The 20,565-nt window shown below is 39.8% G+C and overlaps 1 long non-coding RNA gene across 1 annotated transcript; it reads right to left on the bottom strand.

Annotated features, from left to right (window-relative positions):
* Positions 1–293: 293 nt before the first annotated feature.
* On the bottom strand, positions 294–19,815 carry LOC309492553. Its single transcript, XR_014203575.1, has 3 exons — positions 19,797–19,815; positions 7,194–7,237; positions 294–753 (listed from the first exon to the last, which is right to left on the bottom strand). It is a non-coding gene; the product is annotated as an uncharacterized lncRNA (long non-coding RNA).
* Positions 19,816–20,565: the final 750 nt, after the last annotated feature.

Genomic DNA, 20,565 nt, shown 5'->3' with positions numbered 1-20,565 from the left:
TTTCTCATTCGATGAATAAATTTCAACGTTTCTGATTTGATTTCTTCTTCTTTTCTCTCGTTTTCTGATTGATTCATTTCAGAGATCTCAATTGAATCTAGAACAATACTGTTAACATCAAGAAAAAGAAACAGAGATGCGATTGCAGTAGTTAGTTTTCCAACCACTTTGAAAGCTTTGGTAGCATTTGCAGCCGCTTCTCCAATTCTAACAGTATGAGCTAGTAATGCAAGTTTTGTAATGCTTAAAATGGGTTTCACAGATCTCACACCTGTCAGTATTATTTTATATTGAGCAGAATATGTCTGCTCCATCTTCTGAAGCTCTTCTATGGTTTTCTGAATTGTATTCAGATGCTCAATCATTGGTTTAATTCTATTCCGGAAATCAATGGTGATCTTCTCAATAGTCTCACGCAGGGTTTTCTGCTTGACCATGTTAGTGATGTTTGATGCTCCACCTGTCACTCCTCCAGCTAGTCCAGCAACAGTACCACCAACAGTAAGAGCTAAAGAAGCACCAAATGTGAACGGGGCCAAAAAAAAACCCACTAAGGCTGCGATTCCTCCTGCTAGTCCTACTGATGATCCTACCAAACTGCCCACTGTAGTGGCTTTGTGCACATATTCAAGTTCATTAGTGATGTCATTCAGCTCCTTTATTTGACCAATGAGAGTTTGATGATTTTGGTCAAATTCTGAATTCAGTCCATCAATGCTTCTTTGCAGATCATCATTAAGAGCTTCAAGGTTCCTGAAATATAAAAATTTTAACTTTATCATAACAGATCATTTGTTAACATAAATAGTGAGTATGTGTCTAAGATTTTTTTGTTTTGTTTTTTTCTCGTTATTCTAATGCCTCTCGTAAAGAGGTCTTATCCACCCTTTGTTCGTTTTGTATGCTTGTTTTGTGTGTGTGTGTGTGTGTGCGCGTGTGCGTGCTTGTCTCTTTTCGTGTGATCCTGGGAAAATGCTTTCTTTTTATCTTTTATGGGATTTAAAGACTTGACATATGATGGAGATGATATACATCACTGTATTGATGTTGAAAACAACATAACCTGTAAATACTATGACCCTGAGCATGTAAAATGTCTGAATATAGTAAATAACTTCTCATTTCTGCACTTAAACATAAGAAGTTTGAATAAACATCACGATGAGCTTGTCTCCCTACTCTCAAACACTAAATGCTGCTTTAACATAATTGGTTGTAGTGAGACGTGGCTAAATGACAAATCGTACTTAGATGCCTTAAACCTCGAAGACTATAAATGATATCATAAGGACAGATTTGGCAGATCTGGTGGTGGGGTATGCCTCTATGTACGTTCGAACATGCATGCCGATGTTTGCGATCTTGCTGTAAATGACAATCACACAGACTCTCTTTTTATTGAGATAAAAAATGACAAAGGTAAAAGCATTATTGTGGGCGTAATTTACCGCCCCCCAGATTCTGATTTAAACATTTTTAATAATAAACTTGAAGAAATTTTATTACACATAAATAAATTAAACAAAGACTGCGTCCTCCTTGGAGACTTCAATATTGATGTCTCCAAGGACGATGCAGTCAAAAATGACTTCATTAACACACTACACTCCTCCTCTTTCTTTCCAACTATAAATATATTTACTAGAGTTACAAATACTTCTACAACTGCTATAGATAATATTGTCACAAATATACGAAATGTTAAGCTTGAATCAGGAGCTTTACTTTCTGATATATCTGATCATTACCCAATAATACTGTACTTTAATCTTGATTATAAATGTTTAGCTTTATGTCACCCGGTAAAAATTAAAGTAGTAAACGACAGAACAATGCATCAACTTAAGGCAAGTCTGCAAGCTAAAGCATGGAAAACTGTTTATTGCAGCTGCGATCCTGACACTGCATATGATTCCCTGGTAAATGAAATAACAGATTCCATTCGCTGCTCCATTCCTATAAAAACTGTCACACGCAGTAGGGAAGAACACAAACCCTGGCTAACAAGGGCAATCTCTAACTCCATCAAACAAACAAAATAAACTTTACCAAATATATGTTAAAAAAACAAATATAGAGAATAAAACTAAATACAATGTTTACAAGAATAAATTGGTATATATAATCAGGAAAAGCAAATATAGTCACTATTCTGAACTTATAAAAACCTCACAGGGAGACTCCAAGAAATCATGGAAAGTGCTGAATAATGTTTTGAATAGGGGCCATAAAGACACCGTGCTCCCAGATACAATAAATAATACTGCTCTTGCAAATTAATTTAATAATTACTTTGTATCAATAGGGGCAAATCTCTCAAAAAACATCACTCAACCACACAGTGTCTCTTACAAACAATATATGTCAGGCAACTATCCAAATTCCTTCTTCCTAAAGCCTACAGACGCCACTGAACTGTATAATATCATAATGGCTCTGAAGAGCTCAAATTCTGCTGGAGAAGATGAAATTAGCAGTAAAATATTAAAAAGTATTGCCAAAGAAATAATTGAACCACTTACACACTGTATTAATCTCTCACTGCTCACAGGAACTGTTCCCAAAATGACAAAAATTGCAAAAATAATTCCGATTTTCAAAGCTGGTGATAAAAATGACATAACAAATTATCGTCCCATATCCATACCAACTCTTTCCAAAATATTGGAAAGAGTGATTTATAATAGACTTATTAATTATCTTAATACACTGAACATACTCAACCCATCCCAGTATGGCTTCAGGAAAAAACACACCACCTGTATGGCGATCCTTGATCTTACTGAAAAGATCAATGATGCCATTGAAAAGGGGGAATATGGTATCGGTGTATTCTTAGATCTTTCAAAGGCTTTTGATACCATCGACTTCACCATATTATTGTACAAATTGCACCATTATGGAATTAGAGGTCAACCACTGAATTGGTTCAAGAGTTACTTACACCAGAGGCAACAATATGTAACTATTCACGAACAGACATCAGAAAACAAACACATTAAATATGGTGTTCCACAAGGATCCATATTAGGTCCTCTCCTCTTTATTATTTACATTAATGACCTGGAAAATTCCTCAAAGACCCTCCATAAAGTAATCTTTGCAGATGACACTAACTTGTTCCTATCACACAAAAATGAATTTGAACTTCAACAACTACTTAACAAAAAGCTTCAGAATGTGGATAACTGGTTCACAGTAAATAGACTATCCATAAACACCAGTAAAACCAACTACATAATATTCTGTCCAAATAAAAAACAACCTAATTTTGAGGATCCAAATTTCCAGATCAAAATAAAGGGAGAGGAACTAAAGAGAGTGAAGACGACTAAATTATTGGGTGTCTTTATAGATGATCACCTAAACTTTAAACACCATATTGAATACCTTATCAAAAAGCTATCAAAATATGTTGGTCTGTTCTTTAAGCTTAGACACCTGCTTCCCCACGCAATACTACTTACTCTTTACAAAACCCTCTTTGAACCCCATTTAAATTACTGCAATATTATATGGTGCAATACTTATCCCATGCACTCACTTAAAAAAATTAGAAATTCTACAAAAAAAATAAATAATTCGCGCCATATCATGGTCCGATTTCAATGCTCCAACTCGTTCTATTTTCTCTAGGTACGTTTTTTTAAGACTTACTGAATATAATATATTTCACAATGCATGCACTATGTATCAGGTGGTCTTTGGCTTGAATAACAGTTTATGTGAGCTTGTTCCCATCCGCTATCCCCGGCACACTTACCTCACTAGAAACATGCACATCATTACTGGTAAAAAACGGAGATTAAAAAGCACTGGTATGAGTGTAGTGTGCCGAGGACCGCGGATCTGGAACGAGCTGGATGAAAATTTGAAAAACTCAAGCTCTATTTTTTCTTTTAAACAAAACCTCAAGAAACAATTACTAAGCATGTATACATCTTCCTGATGTATGTATTATTTCTCACTCTGCATGTATGTCAGTATTAATTTTTCAACCTCAAGGTAAACTGTTAAACAAAATTGTATCTGTTAAATGGGATCTCCTACTATTTGTTGTATGAATGAGATGTATGAAATGTATTATATGTAGGCCACACATCTTTCATTTTCTTTCATCCTTGTTTGTCATGGCCCCCGAGTATAAGCTTTAGATAGCTTCTTTGGGGACCAGTTCACATGCATGATAATTTTTTTGTTCTTTGTTCTATCTCAAGTGCATATGAATATATGTATGTGTATGTGAATAAAATATGTAGACAATAAAAAAAATAAAAAATAAAAAAAGATGTTTGTGTTTCCATTTGCAACAAATTATGTGTTTTGGTAAACGCTGTTACAAAGACCGCAAACTCATATATAAAAATCCAAGAGCCAAACTGCCTAACTAAATCACTGATCACCATAATGGTGACCACACATTTTCAATAAAACATCAACATCTAAACCTCTGTTAATTCTCAATAAGAACTTCTGTAGACGTCTAACAGAAATAAAGTCTGGTTAGTAATAAGTGAAGCTGGTAAAGCTGTTTGTGGAGTTGTTTAATACTTCTTTTCTCTTCATTTGATTTCATCTAAGGCTGTGGCTGAAGTCAGTTGTAGTTCTTGTGTTTCTCTTTCCTTCAGTGATTCTGCTTATTAATAGCGGGTGTTCACAACTCAATAATCACTTAATTAATCACTTATTTATGTCATTAACTTTAACTCAGAGTCAAGAGTTATTTTAACTCTCTGTAGAGTGGGATCATATGTACTCTGATATGTTTTGTGAGATAATATTAAAAATATATATTTGGCTGTTTTTGCCACTGGTATCAAAGTCAAAATTGTAGCCAGTGAAAATGCTGAGTTACTAGGAACTTTGGAAAACCACTAGCTACAGTGGCTGGTGAGTACAGTCACTCTGAAGTGACACCGATCAATCATGAAAACAGTGACGTTTCTCAACACCATGTTAGTGCTTTAAATATCAAGTCATGAAACTTAACTTTTCCCTCAGGCAAAACTATTTGCCTGGATAGCACAAATAATAGATTTATGAGACATAATATTGCCTATTAGATATACTCAAATTACATCTCATGTTTAACTACAGAGACATCTGAGCCAGCGGCAAACGTCAGAAGCACTTGCAGAGGTAAGGTTGTTCTCAGATGAGCGCCTGGTGTTCCCTTGGATCTCACATCACTGAAATCATTGGTGAAAATTTTCAATTAAGTAATATCTTTAAAACATTTCTAAACAGACCACATATTTGAAGTTTAAACAAATACATTCTCGCCTGAAAACTGATTTTGAGACGGACTCTTTTACAATAATTATTTTAACTTCACATGGTACAATAAAAACACAACCTTAAGTGATTAACTACCGTCAAGCCAGTCGCAACGAAAATATTCTGTGCGCTTATTATAACTACGGTATTCTGAGGAAGCACAACATTACAGGCTTTGTGGTGTTTTCATTCAGGGAGTCTTAAGCACTTAAAATAACATCAATTAAATTAAATTAAATTAAATAACAACACAGCCTGTTTTCTTCTTAAGAAATCAATAAGATGTTAAGAAAATATTTGAGCACTTTTTAAGAATTTTTCAAAAATTATTTACATTTTCTTAGAATTTATCTTAAGAATTTCCGTAAATTCTTTTTTAAAGAAGATATTCATGAATCTAGCCATTAAAAGCTCTGGTTGCTATAGAAACAGTCAGTTTTCTGAGACGCGAGCTTAGGACTGCTCTAACACATTAGCTGGACCAACCTGAAATATAAGCTTTTTAACACTGAGCATAATAAATTAAATGCGTGGGTCAGATTTTGTTGCCCCATTCAAATAGATAGGACTTGGACTTGGATGTCTGAAACAGCTCTCAGAGGCGTTGCAAACGTTGCCGCCGAGTGAACAAACTTTTATTGGAAGGGACTGTGCTGTGAATCAGTCAAAAACATTACAACAGATACACTTGACAACTGAACACATAAATAAATGAACAAATATTAAATAAATAAATGATTAAAATGAAAAATACAGTAAAGTACAGTAACATATTTAATAAATAAGGGGGAAAAGTAATACAAAAATAAATTCATGACTAAATTTAAAGGCATACTATGCAGTTTCCTTTTTTGTCAAACAGCGCCCCCTAGAGTCACTATGGAGTACTTGTATTTCATGTTACTGTCGTAAATAGCACTCACGTAGAGCCGTCTCACGGCCTGATCCTCTCCCCCTGTACACCCGTACCTGTTCAGATGGAAGCGTTGGACATCGAACAGGCACAGATAGACTCCGAAGATGTCTACTGACCAGGTAATGTTTCACGATTTCATACAAATATTAGGCTACTGCATTATTGTAAATGTTGTGCTACTGAAGATGAACTACTGACGATGGTAATAGGATAATAATAAGTTTATGTCAAGCGTTAACCTACTTTATAATAATAAAGGAGCCTACCATCTTTGATGGCTTATAACGTTTTTACATGATTGCAGCTAAATTACAAGTAATTAGCCTATGTATAGGCCTACTGTATAATTTCATTTGTGTTTTTTGAGTTTAATTGTAAACATAACAAAATGCCAGATGACACCAATAAAGTTACATGTATGTTGCATTATTTCATAACATTGGCTGTTATGATGTCGTTAGACATGATTATTGCAATTTATCCTAATAGTTTGCAAATTGCACTCGTTTACACTATTTACGTGTAGGCTTATTTATGTCCTGATAATTATGTGAGATATTGACAACTTTGTTTTCTTCGTCGACTCTGCTGTGATTCATGTCTGAAATGTGTGCTGTGTCTTCCATAGAGGCTGCTTCAAATGTTGTTGATGTGTGTGATGTTGTGCCGTAAAGCAAGTTGTGATTCTCGCGAGATTTGTCGGGCGCCACCTCTCAAACCTGCATTGCTGTTTTCTGCTTTGCTATCGGCATGATTCGCCATACTACGTGTTTGCTTACCATTGAAATGACTTCAAAGCTGTTATATTAAGGTACAAATCTTGCATAGTGTGCCTTAACTTAAATTAATAATTGCTACTTATTGGTGATAGTTCAACTACTGTTAACACATGAAGCCTTTTATTGAAAAGTGTTATTTTGATAATGTAATTGATAATCAGTTGATTATAAAGTTAATAAAAATAACAGTTAAGTCAAAGCTTTGAAAAAGAAATACTTACTGCTGGGACATCTTGTCTGGTCTTGACTTGTCTTGTCACTTCACCTGTTGAGCATTAAACAAACAAAGATTACTCTAAATAAAAACTAACAACACCGCTGTGCTGTTGTTTTTCGGTTCCTTGCCACTGTTGCCTTTGGCTTGCTCAGTTGGGGATATTTAATTTAATTAATCAATCGACAATACTAATGATCAGCATTACCAAACGTGGACGTTTTTCCACTAGAAACAAACCTTGATGTACTATTTTAATTTAATACTGTGAAGCTGCTTTGATACAATCTGTATTGTGAAAAGCGCTATACAAATAAACTTGACTTGACTTGACTGTGCCTGTAACAAAGTAGTTTAAGTGGTTGAAAAGTTGTTGTTGTTTGTTTTCTTCACCATAAGGCATACAGATAAACCCCAGTGTTAAATTAAGGGCGTTTTTCCACTGGGTTCGTTTGCTGCGGTCCGAACCCGAGTGCGCTCGTTCCCGGCGCCCCCCGCAGCGTTGGTCTGGTTTCACACTCAATTAGTTGTATCGAACCCAGGTGCGTTTGCAGTGATCTTACGTCATCGCAAACGCACACGGAAAATGCATGGATAATACAACTCGACTGAGCATAGCTGTAATTTGTCTTTTTTTGGTGCTATTATGCACAACATAGTGAGAGACATCACCTCTTCAGTGTCCCACAACGTTCTCCTGCCACTCATGGTTGTCGTGTGTGAGGAAACAATGATATCAACAGTGATACGCATGCGCGGGATACTATACTTCCTGAACAAGCGCGCACCCGAGTCCGTGTTGCTTGCACATTAACGCGAACCGCGCCACGGTTCGGGAGCAACCGAGCTCAGACCACCTCCTCCAGGTAGTCTCGGGTTCGGTACTCTAGTGCGCACCCGGGTCCGATGACAGCGTTCACATTAGCGATTTTTCATGCAAACTGTGCCCCGGTCCGCACTAAACTGCCAGTGTGAAAGCGCCCTAAGTCTCCTCAGAGTTTGTTTGAGTCCACACTCAAGACTGTTAAAATTAGCACTGACGCAGTGTTAAAGTTAATGAGATAATTAAGTGATTAATTGAGTGATGATTGAGCATTAGTGATGAACACCTGATGTTAACAAGCAGATTCACTGAAGGAAAGACTCACCATTTTAGGTGAATATTATGGTGATCAGTGTTTGCTTTAGTTGCATTCTCGACCCTTGACTTTATAATATTAGATTTTCTCTGGCTACTGTAACTGAGTTGTAGCAGCCAGACAAGCCAAGAGAAGATGTGATCAGATGTGGATTACAGCAGCCCTGTGATTCTAGTTTAGAGTTTATCTGTTTATCTGAATATGCTGTTTGTCACCGTTATTGAGATTCGCTGATTTTTGATGTGTGAGCATAGTTTGGATCTGTAGTTCCCTGCATGCTTTGCATGGGACTGCATTAGGAGAGTAAATGTAGGGATTAAGTGTTATTTGATTAGATTTCAGTAAAGAGAAAGATGTTAGCAGTGTATGTTAACCGGCGCGATCACCTCGCTTTTTTTTTCTTATCAGTGCAAAAGAGACTCAAATAACTCTGTTGATTTTTGTCATACAGGCAAGTGTACACATTATTAAAATACATTATTTATGCTCTTCGCAAAATAATGAAAATAAACATGATGTGCGTTCTGCCGTCTCTCTCAGTGTGAAGTTCATTCTGAAATGCGACAGAAAATGACCTGTAACTCAGCGAATGCTTGCCACACAGACATGAGAGATATGTCTTTAAAAATCATAAAGTGTCTTTGTTAAAATTATGTAAATCATATTAAAAATAAATATTCTCTGTTTAGGTAATACGTATGAAAGCAACGAGAGGTCCAGTTTCTCAAGCACATCCTCATCATCTCTAATGTGACCAAACACACGCGCGCAAAAGAGATTCACATGCAAATCGTCCATGTGAAGGAACGCAGACCTGTAAACGACCCCTCATTACCTCTAAACAAATAATCAAACTTCATCTTTCCTCTGCTTTCATTGAGTTTGGAAGACACACTGTGAGCTTACCTTGGATTTACATCAGAAGAAGAAGAATGTGATTTGAATATTAGAAAGATTTTGTAGAAGATTTAAGTAATTTAGCTATATATTTGTACACTATTATTTCCTCTGTGTGTGTGGGTGACTTTGGTTTGACTTTTGGGTGCTTAAAGAAAGGTCGGAATGCTGATGCAACAACAAATTGTATTTCAGTATGTCACATGGTACAAAATATTTATCAAAATATCTATAGGATGTATTACATTCTTTGGAACGTATGTAGGTATATATGTGAGAAGCCGGCCACTGAGCTGGAGCGTATTGCTGCAGGAGACGCTCGGCTTTGTTTGTGAAATAAAGTCTAATATTTCGGGCATCAAAGATATCTGGGAAGTGATTTTCCAAAAAGATTAAAACCACAACAAATGCCACCCCAGATGGGACTTGGCTTAGGAGCTGAAGGAACCACGAAGGGCATCACTGGTGACTGACACAGACAACAGTGGCCAGCCACTGTACTTTGAGATGAGCATTTTTTGCTTTTGTTTAAAGTATGTGTTGGTCACCAGTGGTAAGAAAAGCTTCTCCAAATTTGAATAAACTAAAAAATTGAAAAGGGATCTCTGATTCCAGAAATGATTGCATGCATTGACTTTGACGATATTGTAATAGCGCGGTGGAGCTCCCGGTAGTGTTTGCCAGTGTTTATGTAATCCGTTGTGGATTGTATGAATACTGGTGCTGCTGATTTGGCGCTAAGGGTTTGTTGTACGTACGCAAGGATTTGAATTTACTGATAAGGATATCAGTAAATGATCTGTGCTTACTAATTAAGAGGGACTTGAAGGATGATAAGTAGCATGCACACAGAAGAAGTTTAGCTTGCGGTTAACGTTTTGTTAAAGGTATAACAGTACAGTGGTCACGGTACTTCTAACTCCTGAAGATAAACAGGCTGGGCTGGATGTGATCATGTAATAATGTAAAGTAATAATTTACATCACAGGAATAACTTGCATTTTAAAAATAATAAACATACAAGTCTGGAAATAGTCCAACGAACACAAATAAAAACATACTCATCCGAAATTGTATCCACGTCTGGATCAAATTGTTATTCAAAATAAGTCCCACTCTTCTTCTGAGGTAAATGTGATCTCTTCGTCACTATCCTGGACGAGCTGAAGAGCTTCCTCACCAGTGTAGCGTGCCATCTTCCAAACACGCAGGAAAGTGAATCTAACTTATGATGCATTGTTGGGGGCGTTTACCATTTCGCATAGATCGTCTCAACACATTATCTTAAGAATAGCGCGCTCTGTGGGTGGATGTGATCACATTAATGATAATTAGCTGAGCCAGAATAAACTGTACATCTCTTTAGTATCATACAGATTACACTGCAGTATAATATTTGTTTTAAATATGAATTGTTTTATTTAAAAGTAGACATTTCAAGTTTTCTTTAGACGTATGTTTCATGTTTGTGCAATCAGTATTCGCAGAGTTTCAGTTCATTATTCAGTCGTCTTTCAGACAGTTTCTCGCAGAAACTTTTCATTATTTTATCCTATAACACAAGGATTTGTCGTTATTGTGAGTGTACACAAATAAAAGTAGACCCTTTATAGTTTATAAATATGTATAAAGACTTATATGTATGGCCAAAAATGACGGAGTATTTTAAAGGCACACTATGCAGTTTTTTCCGTTTTTCTCAAACAGCGACCCCTAGAGTTGCTGTGGAGTACTTGTGTTTAACGTTACTGTCATAAATACCACTCACGCAGAGCCGTCTTTTTCTTTTCCTTGACTCTTTTCTTCATTGTCTTCATCGATTCTGCCGTGATTCACGTCTGAAATGCGTGCTAGTGTCTTCCATTGAGGCTGCTTCATATGTTGTTGATGTATGTGATGTCGTGCCGTAAAGCAAGTCGTGATTCTCGCAAGATTTGTCGGGGTGCCTCCTCTCAAACCTGCATTGCTGTTTTTTTTTTTGTTATCGGGATGATTCGCTTTACCATCGAAATTATTTCGAAGCTGTCATATTAAGGTAAACATTTTGCATAGTGTGCCTTTAAGTTGTTTACGCTGTCTTCGGGCTCAGAGGGTTAAGTAACTTAGCTGGAGAAATCAGGTTAACTTTCGTCCTGGGAACTCCGACGTGTCGTCGGGGGAGTTCCCTGACGAATTGGGATCACGCTAGGGAGACCAACTGCCTACGAGTGAAAATTGGGCCAATGAAAATTGGCATGCAGGATTTGCATTCCGCAGCCCGCCCCACACAGGGGTATAAAAAGGCGGAAGCAACGCATACACAATGCTTTTTGCTTCGGAGCCGACCGATTGTGTCCTCTCTGAGTGAATGAGCTTTAAGATTGCTTTTAATCTTACGCTCTACGAGTCTGCTGTTTCGGGAGGGGATCTCTCTGTGTTGGCGTGACGGCGTTTCAGCTACCTGCGCAATCTCCTGTCTGCGTCTGCACGCTGTATATTCAAAAGCTGTTTTCACAGCTGGTAAACGGTTGAGTGCGCACAGCAGGCTTGCAGTTTCCCTGCTGTGTTGCCGCGTTGGGTCCCTGTGTGCTTCAGCACAATAAAAAGAGTACTTTCTTCCTGAAAGAGCAACACGAGTGAAGATCACGTCCTTTTCAGGATGACGTTTCACTTGTGTGTTTCTGGATGCGTTCGTTTCCTGTCCTCATTGACGGCCACGATCGCTGTTTCACATGCCTAATCAGTGTGTTGAAGCGGCGTTCGTGGGTGGCTCATGTTCTCTCATGAGTGCATGACCACGTCGGCGCGTTGTTCGTCTCTCCTTTTTCGTGAAGGCTTGAGCCGCTCAGCGCGCCGTGTGCCATCGAGCCGCCGATTGACAGCGCGGGTTGTCACGGCAACCCAGCGCGCGTCATTCGGCGCTCTAGATGCGCGGTCAAGATCAAGACTCACGTGCCTCTATGAGGTGAGTCCCTTTGCTTATTTCCCGATCTAGTTTCTCTTCTGGTGCACCAGGAGAGGGCTACTTTGGCGAATAACATTGGTGATCTGAGGGTTACAGTGAGCACGACCCACTCACTCCTCTAGCGCATCGCAAACATCCTGAGATGGTGTTCGTGGGTGGTTTATGCTGTCTACATGAGAGCATGACCACGTCGGCACGTTGTTCGTCCTGCCTGAAGGCTTGAGCGCCCAGCGTGCCGTGTGTCATCGAGGCGATGGCCACGTTCACTATCTTGCATGCCTGGTTGACGGCCACGATCACTGTTTCACATGCCTAATCAGTGTGATGAGACTGCGTTCGTGGGTGGTTCATGTTCTCTCATGAGTGCATGACCACGTCGGCACGTTGTTCGTCTCCCCTTTCTCGTAAAGGCCTGAGCCGTTCAGCGTGCCGTGTGCCGTCGAGGCTTTGAATGGGACTCTGGTCCTTCTCATGAGGGACCTAGCATTTCATTCAGGGCTCCCGGGGAGGACAGATGTCGATCGCTACACCGGAGAGAGGGCTGTTATACTCTGAAAATAAAGATGATGCTGAGTTCCCACTATAATGGTGTGTTCTCATGCTGATTCGGATTCAGACTTGACAGCCACACTTCCTGTGCTATTCTAAAATGCCTGGATGCGTGTGAAAAACTTTGGCAGTATGGAAGCATTTTGGTGCCAATATGGCAAGCCAAACATGCCTAAATCTGCAGAAGTTTTTCCTCTCTCACTACCCCTGCACATTCAGTGCACGTGGGTAGTTCTGACTCGGGGTAGAGCTGCGCTTAGTGACTGACCGTGATTAGTTACAGCGCTGGCCCTCGGTCAGACGGTGTCCACACTGGTGGTCCAGAAGCGCCTCAAAACCAGCCCGCTCGGAGTTCGTTTTCCCCCAGCAAAAGGAAGGGAAACGACCCTTAGAGGAGCGACCCAGAGTATGTGACGTCTGCTCTTCGGGAGTGTGTGTCATCACCACTCCTTCCCCCGGAGGAGGGCCGGGTGGAGAATTTCGTTTCTGTTCCGCCGCTGGTCATCCAGTCAGCGGTACCCAAAGTTTGAGCAGTCCACTTCCTCTGGGTCACTCACGGGCCCCAGCGCTCAGATGACAGTGAGGGCTACGGCCTTGTCACTCTCGTCTCTCGCTGGGCGAGGAGGCGGAAACCAGGACTCGATGCCCCCGGGCCTCGCTCCTCGTTTCCCCCTACGGTTGAGACTGGCAGACAAAATAAGACCAGTCTCCTCCGTTCAAGAGGGTTAGAATGGCAGTGCGCGCAGCCCCTGAAAGGCGCCACTCCCACTCCCCTCTCCCCAGCCCGCGGATAGCAGTGATGCAGCCTCGGCTGCGTCACTCCTGTTTGCAGCTGGGCCCGGAGGTGCAGAGACCAGGACATGCGGAGTCAGGACCTCGTTCCTTGTCTCTCCCCCTCCCCTCGCCACCGGGCAGCCCGCAGCAGAATGCCCACGGGCCTTCTCTGCCGTCTGTCAAGTTTCACGCCCAGACCCCGCTCTCGGTCGCTACAAGTCTTTGGGAAAGCACGACCTGATCATCAGATTCCTTAAGGGTGCTAGGAGGTTAAACCCACCTCGAGTATTGCACTCTGTACCCTCTTGGGACTTAGCTCTGGTTCTTAGAGCTCTTCAAAGTCCTCTTTTTGAGCCCTTGTCAACAGTTGAGTTGAATATCCTGTCCATTAAGACAGCGCTCCTGTTGGCATTGGCTTCTTTCAAGAGGGTCGGGATCTGCAGGCTTTTTCGGTCGACGAATCGTGCCTAGAGTTCGGGCCGGGCCTTTCTCATTTGTATTGAGACCCCGGCTCGGATATGTGCCCAAGGTTCCTACCACTCCCTTCGCGGATCAGGTAGTGAACCTGCACGCGCTGCCCCAGGAGGAGGCAGACCCAGCCCTAGTTTTTCTCTGCAGGTTTATATTGACAGAACGCAAAGCTTCAGGACCTCAGATCAGCTCTTTGTCTATTATGGAGGCCAGCAGAAGGGGAAGGCTGTCTCCAAGCAGATGTTGGCCCACTGGTTAGTGGATGCTATCACCCGAGCGTATGAGTCTCTGGGTGAGCCTTGTCCTCCCAGTTTGCGCGCTCACTCTTCTAGTGGTGTTGCCGCTTCCTGGGCTTTGGCTCAAGGCTCCTCGCTGACAGACATCTGTAGAGCTGCGGGCTGAGCGACACTAAACACGTTTGCTAGGTTTTATAGCCTTCGTGTTGAACCTGTTTCCTCCAGAGTACTCGCTACGGCCAGTGGTGCGAGGGAATAGGTTGTGTCGGCTTGCTACGCCACTCCGTCTCATCGGATACGTGCGTATTTTGCTCCGTTGGCGCCCTACGTTGGTGAGCCTCGTGAGTTCCTCCATCACCCCTCCGGTGCCAGGCGTGGCGGACCGCCTGGCGCCAGGTCTGCTACCTGTAGTAGGGAGTTGCTAGTAGACTGGGTGTTCTCCAGTGGTCTCTACGGTGACCCATGATGCCACGTGCAGTTCAGCCATGTCTTCCCCTTGACAGATTTTTCTGTCGTCTCTGATGAGTGCGCTCCCACTTCCCTTGGATTGGGACCACCTCAGGGACTGCCATATGTTTCACTACCCCCCTGGGCTAGTACATATGTGTATTCCAGGCCTTCCTTAGGCAGAATGGGACTTCCGCAGCGTTCCCCTCCCCTTCGGGGTTAGGGTTCGCTTTCCCAGTGTTATCCAATATCCACTGAGCGGGTCTTGCGGAACAGCAGTGTGACTGGACTCCGTTCGGCTCCTCAGTGAAAAGCATTGTGTATGCGTTGCTTCCGCCTTTTTATACCCACGCTGTTAGGCGGGCTGCGGAATGCAAATCCTGCATGCCAATTTTCATTGGCTCGTTTTAATTCACTCGTAGGCAGTTGGTCTCCCTAGGGTGATCCCAATTCGTCAGGGAACTCCCCTGACGACACGTCTCCGTTCCCTGTACTATATACGATATATCGCCCCAGCCCTACTGTCAAATCAATAGTTGACAAAAATTTGGCTAGAAATGAAGAAGTATAAATATTATTTTCCCCACCTGGAGTGAGTGAAGAGCGTCTGAACAGAGATTTACTCTGACTTTCTCACTGCTCATATTTATATGCTCCATGTATTACGACCCCCCAAAAGACACTGGCTGCTGGCACCAGTCCAGAGCACAGAGAGTCATTTAAAATACTCTAAAGAACAGAGCTCACAGAGGCAAAACATGCTTTAAATCAACAAGTTGGATCAACTATGGAAGTGGCAGCCTTCATTTCTGAAACTTCTTTGCCCAGAGAGATCAAATCAAGTGTAGAGAAGTTTGAGAAAATAGAGCCAGAAAAAATAAAAGTACTGAGAGCAAAATCAGCTGGGACAGAAGAGTTATTCATACAATTTCGCGCCTTATCAATCTTAGAGCTGAACAAATCAAGAAACCCATCACAGAGATTCGCCCCATCACAGAGATTCTCTGCAATGAGATTATTTGAAGAACTGTTACCTTTTAGCAGTCTGTCAATGACTTGAAACAACTGTCTGGGATTACTTTGATAATTTACAATTATCAGCGAAAAATATTGGGATCTAACCGATGCATTCTCTGCCTTGTATTCTTTTAAGTGATCCTTCCAAGCTTGGTGATGTACATTCAGACCTGAGAGATGCCACCTATGCTCCATCTTACTACAAGCTGCCTTCTTAGAGCACAGCTCATCTTTATACCACAGAGCAGAGCATTCATACAACACAGATCGAGATTTCATAGGCTCAAATGAGTCCAAGCCAGCCCGGAGAACAGAATTTAACAAAGAAACTCTGTCGTCCAGAGGGTCAGATGGAGGATATCAACTTAAGGTGGACTTAACAAAAGCAGAGAAATCCAGGGGATCAATTGATTTCAATTTACAATAATTTACAGCTCGAGCACATGATATACTTTTTGAACTGACAATTCCATATTAACCCTCTGGGGTCAACAAACGCGCCGGCGCATTTTGCTGGATTTTATTAACGTAGCAGCAAAATAAACTTAAAATACTTTGTCATTTATGGTCATAAAGGCATAAGAAATATTTAAAAAAACTGTTAAATGTCTACTTTTGTATGTGTCCACTTACAATCTAAACAAAACATTGTGCTTTTGTAAAATAAAGAAAAAAAAGAGGGTGTGCTTTCTACCTCTCCGTCTCTGTGAACTTTTTTTTCTGAAGCACGTCTAAACTTAAACAAAACTTAGCAAATACTAGTCACACAGCCATATATCTTTAGAAACATGTGTCTACTTTTAAATGATCTAATTCAAAATGAAAACAAATATTCTGTTTATGTAATCTGTATGAAAAGAGAGAGATGTCAGTTGTTCATGTCAGCTCATCTGCTAATGTGAACAGGCCTACTGAGAGCGCGCGCTATTGAAACGCAAATGATCTGAGGCTAAGTTTACATGTGGCCGGCTATTTTCATAAATGGATATTTCACCGTCTCCGTTTCAAAAATAACATTGTGCATACCTGTCAGTTTTCAGAAAAGTGTATAAAAAAAGTGAACCCGTGTATATATGCCGTCTAGAGCATGCCAAACCTGAAGGTGGCAGTATAACGAGAAGCTCATGCCCACGTTAGCCAATCAGAATCAGGTCACACTTTTGAATCATACTGTGACGTTGGCTGCCTAAAACTCTTTTTTTCTTAGTTTACTTGCAAATGGCAAACAAAGTTTTCCAAAATCTCCACTCTGGCCAGAGATTTTAGAAAGAATCGTTTTCAGAGGCGAATTTTCCATTTGCGTGTAAGTGAAGGGCACAAACGAAGGGAAATGTCTCAGTTTTTCAAAGTAACCATGTACATGTAAACGGGGCCTGAGGCAATCCATGCAAACCTGTCAACGCCCACATCAGCTCGATAAATCACATCAAGTTTAATCAGATTCATGTACTTTACGTCATCTTGCGATGCTGTGAGGAATAATAATTGCGTAATAGTAATAATAATCCTGGAAAATGTACGTCAGAATTGCTGGTTTCAGTTTCGTTTCGAGGAGAAACGGATCCAGCTGAGGATTGTGCAAAGTAAGTTATTTATTCTCAAGTGCTTTGTTCTAATCGCGATATGGAATAGTGTCTGTAAACTGCAAAAAATACTGTTTAAATATGAATCACGTGTCTATGTGTGAATGAACGCACAGATGTGCGCTGTTTATGTTGCTATATTGAGATGAGTAAAAATCTACTGAAATATATTTAAATAAACTTTATTTGTATAAGCAACGTATTAAACTGCAAATTAACATTTATATGCCCTATATTAATAAAAACGATATGTTACAGACAAAATATGAATGTTTAGACAATATTTTGTTGACTAGTTTTGTATAGATTATACATTTTTACTGTAAAATACAAAACTGCCACATCAATTAAGCTAATGTTTGCCAATTTCTGCTCATATGTTAAATATATAGTATGGGATGTTTTGTCAAAAATAAAGTAGGCATATTGAATTGTCAACTATAGATGTTATTATAGTGTTTGTTCCAATATTCAAACTAATGAATCCTTAACTTTGAAATACGTATGATAAAACCTATGTTTTTTACAAAGAAAGATTACACTTGAAATATTGTTAAAATTGTAATTGTTGTTAATTTACATGTGATTTTTTTTAAATAAAATAGCAAAAAATGTACAAGGTCGTTGTGAACAAAATCTTAATAGGTCAATATAAATTATAAATTATACATATAAATTATTTATTATTGTGTTTCATTTGTGACAAATTTGGGGAGAGGATAAATAGTCCAAAACTTTCTGAAAATACAGTATGAGAATAGGCTTATGCACAGCTGCACTACTTCCTGAACTTTAGCCAGCTCCTTTGTTTCCTGTCTTCCATTATTGGACAAACTCATTAATCCAGGTGTGCCTGACCTCAGTAGTCACAGCAACAATAATCAGACACACCTGGATTAATCAGTTTGTCCAATAATGGCAGACAGGAAACAAAGGAGCTGCATAAAGTTCAGGAAGTAGTGCAGCTGTGCACAAAGCCAATTAACTGCACAATTATGTTTACCTTGGATATTATACAAATTGCATGCATACCAAATATGTGGAAGAAGACACTTTTTTTTTTTTTTCTCAAGATGTTTCCAACTCTAACTTTGAACCAATTCTGCAGAATGGCCCATATAGCCTATTTGAACAGGATTTGTTTCCAGGTATGACTGTGTTCTTAAAATATGCTTCTGACTTTCATTTATATTTTGATTATATTGTTAACTATATTCTAATAATAATAATAATAATAATAATTTATTTTGTCCTCACATTCTTTGTTGTGGTTCCCTCTCAGTGACATACCTAACTGAAAGGCTCATTATGCAGCTCATTATGCGGGTCACTGTCTTATCAGGTGTGAATCACAGCATTATTCATGCACATTCATGCAGATCGTTGATGATCAAATTATCATTTAGATACTTTTGAAGCCAAAACTCCAGGCGACAACTTTCATTAGTCAAAAGTCTTGTGGACACATATTTAGTATGTGTTGTGTGGCCTTATTTCAGAAACTTAATTTTTTTGTCTGTTCAATAACCATGCATAAACATTATTCTCTCAAAAATGCAAACATCATACTACATGTTGCTCTTTTTGTATAAAGAGTATGCCAAGTGAAAACATGAACTCGTGCTATAGATACACAGTGGCAGAAAATTGGGCTGGATAAACTCATGCAAAGTATTAGAAACTAGCTAGCTACATCTTAAAGGGATAGTTCACTTTGAAATTAATTTTTGGTATGTTTTAGCTTACCTCAAGGGCATCCAAGATGTAGGTGTCTTTTTTTCCGCAGTAGTTTCAATTTTGATATTTTTAGGTCAAACCGTTCTTGTCTGTCAGTCATATAATGCAGGTCTATGGTCACTGTCTCAAAGAGCATGCACAGAGTCCAAATTAAAACAATTCCCCGTCGTCCAAATTAAACAATTCCCCATCGTAAGTACACATTGATGGCCTAAGACACGAAACGAGCAGTTTGTGTGAGAAAACGAACAGTATTTATATCGTTTTTACCACTTATACACAGCCATGTCCAAGTGATCTGATCTGACGTGTACGCAGACTGGTGCATAGATATATACACACTAGATGTCGCCTTGTCTACGGCAGTTCATTGGAACGAATGTCTTTAAGGCGACATCTAGTGTATATATATCTATACACCAGTCTGCGTACACGTCAGATCAGATCACTTCGACATGGCTGCGTATAAGAGGTAAAAACGTTATAAATACTGTTAGTTTTCTCACACAAACCGCTCGTTTCGTGTCTTAGGCCATCAATGTGTACTTACGATGGGGAATTGTTTAATTTGGACGACGGGGAATTGTTTTAATTTGGACTCTGTGCTTGCTCTTTGAGGTGGTGACCACAGACCTGCATTATATGACTGACAGACAAGAACGGTTTGACCTAAAAATATCAAAATTGAAACTACTGCGGAAAAAAAGACACCTACATCTTGGATGCCCTTGAGGTAAGCTAAAACATACCAAAAATGTATTTCAAAGTGAACTATCCCTTTAAGTCAAGTGCATTTTTGAGTAAAAGTATACTTACATAAATTGAGTCTGAAATTCTTCTCAAGAGCAGCTCGCCTGGTCAAAGCTGGAAAAGTGTGATGTGTTTGGTCAGTCTGCTGCTTAAATACAGCTCTGAAGGGGACAGGCAGTCCTTAAAACACACCCTGAGTGATTGATCAATGATTTCCAGTGTAATCTGCTCCCCCACCTCACAAAGTAGAGTGTCATATTAAAACCATACGGAATGCAGCTTGTAATAAACATTCTGATAAAAGGTTAGGTCTGAATGCAAATATGAATGCAAACTACGTCAAAGTAGAATTATGTAAAATAGTTTAGTTAACTATCAACAGAGGTCAGCCTCGCCAATCTATGAATCACTAACTATAACTCTAGTCCAGGGGGCATTTTACAGAAACTTTATATCTTTAGTCTTAAGTTAAGATCTGACAAGTTAATTTAGGATTTGCACACATTGGTAGTACAGAAGCAAATTAACTTGATTAACTTGATTTAGGATTATTATTCTATTTTACAAAATCTTGTTTAATCTGTAGTTAGGACATCTTAAAGGGATGGTTCGGAGTAATTTCAACCTAGGGTCCTTTGCACAATGACCTCGAGCCAAACACCCCACCAGAAGCCTTTCCGACCCAGCTGGTCGCGGTCCGCTTCTGAACCCGCTCTGTCCGCTGCGATGGCTTGTTCCACGGTGAAAAGACTAGTAGACTTATCACTCATCATGTCCTCCACTTCTGCAGTTATTCACTGATTTCCCAAAGTCATCTTGAATGTTCATTTGTCAA

This window comes from Leuciscus leuciscus (assembly GCF_965113295.1).
Source record: "Leuciscus leuciscus genome assembly, chromosome: 2".
In the NCBI taxonomy this organism is placed as follows: Eukaryota; Metazoa; Chordata; class Actinopteri; order Cypriniformes; family Leuciscidae; genus Leuciscus; species Leuciscus leuciscus.
This window is presented reverse-complemented; position numbering and strand designations above follow the sequence as displayed.